Source organism: Bubalus bubalis, chromosome 4, assembly GCF_019923935.1.
Source record: "Bubalus bubalis isolate 160015118507 breed Murrah chromosome 4, NDDB_SH_1, whole genome shotgun sequence".
NCBI lineage: Eukaryota > Metazoa > Chordata > Mammalia > Artiodactyla > Bovidae > Bubalus > Bubalus bubalis.
Window position 1 is genome coordinate 113,381,191 of NC_059160.1, and position 978 is coordinate 113,382,168.

Below are 978 nucleotides of genomic sequence, written 5' to 3' on the forward strand. Positions count from 1 at the left end.
GATTTTAAAAAGGACTTACAATCCCTTATTTAAGAGATTCTTAAAAGGACTGAGTAGTTGGCATATACAGAAAAATGTGAGAGGCAATTCTATTGCAGGGGAGAAACAGAAAATCATACTGATTTCCTATTTACCACGTCCATGTAGTATCATTTACTATAGGTTCTTCCAGTGTAAAGTGGATCCTTCATGTCCCTCATGAGGTTGACCCTCAAAAACTGTGGCTTTGGCAGAGCGGGCAGGAGGGCTCTGGATCACTGCCATCTCCCCAGACCCGAGCGCTCTGCAGGGCAGCGGTGGCGGCCGCGGAGTTCTGCCTTCACATCCCCGCCAGCCCGGAGCCCGCGAAGGCAGAAGGTCAGTCCCTACCCGGCGAGAGGATGGTCATCCGTGTGTTCATCTCCTCCTCCTCGGGCTTCGTGGCGATAAAGAAGAAACAGCAGGATGTGGTTAGATTTCTAGAAGCCGCAAGATAGAGGCTGAAGAGGTGGACATCCCAATGGCAGAAGAGCAGAGGCAGTGGGTGTGTAAGAACATCCCCCCAGAGAAGAAACCTGCTCAGGGCAACCCTCTGCCACCTCGATGTTTAATGATGAACAATACTATGGAGATTATGACAGTTTTTTTGAATCTAAGATCAATACAGTCCTTTCATTCTTAGGCCTGAGATCACAGTTGGCATCAAAGGCAGAACCTGAGCAAAGACAACTGGAAGAGAGAGAAGATGCATTTCAGAGTCCCCGCTGGTACTCAGCACACAGCTTCTAACCTAATGCATCATTGTGACAGAAGCCACAGACATTATCAGTAACTTTGCTTGTCAAGGAAAAGGCGTTTGGGGAAGACTTGGGTCTAATGGGATTACATGATTGCTTTAAACCAAATCAGGACTGTGGTGGGTTTTTTCTTATTTTCAGAATTACCTGCAGTTGTCTCACTTTACCCAGAGGATCCGTCGCCTGTTCCGGGTGTGCTTCC

At 47.9% G+C, this 978-nt stretch overlaps 1 pseudogene; it reads left to right on the top strand.

Annotated features, from left to right (window-relative positions):
* Positions 1 to 374: 374 nt before the first annotated feature.
* Positions 375 to 768, top strand: LOC112584356 (annotated as a pseudogene).
* Positions 769 to 978: the final 210 nt, after the last annotated feature.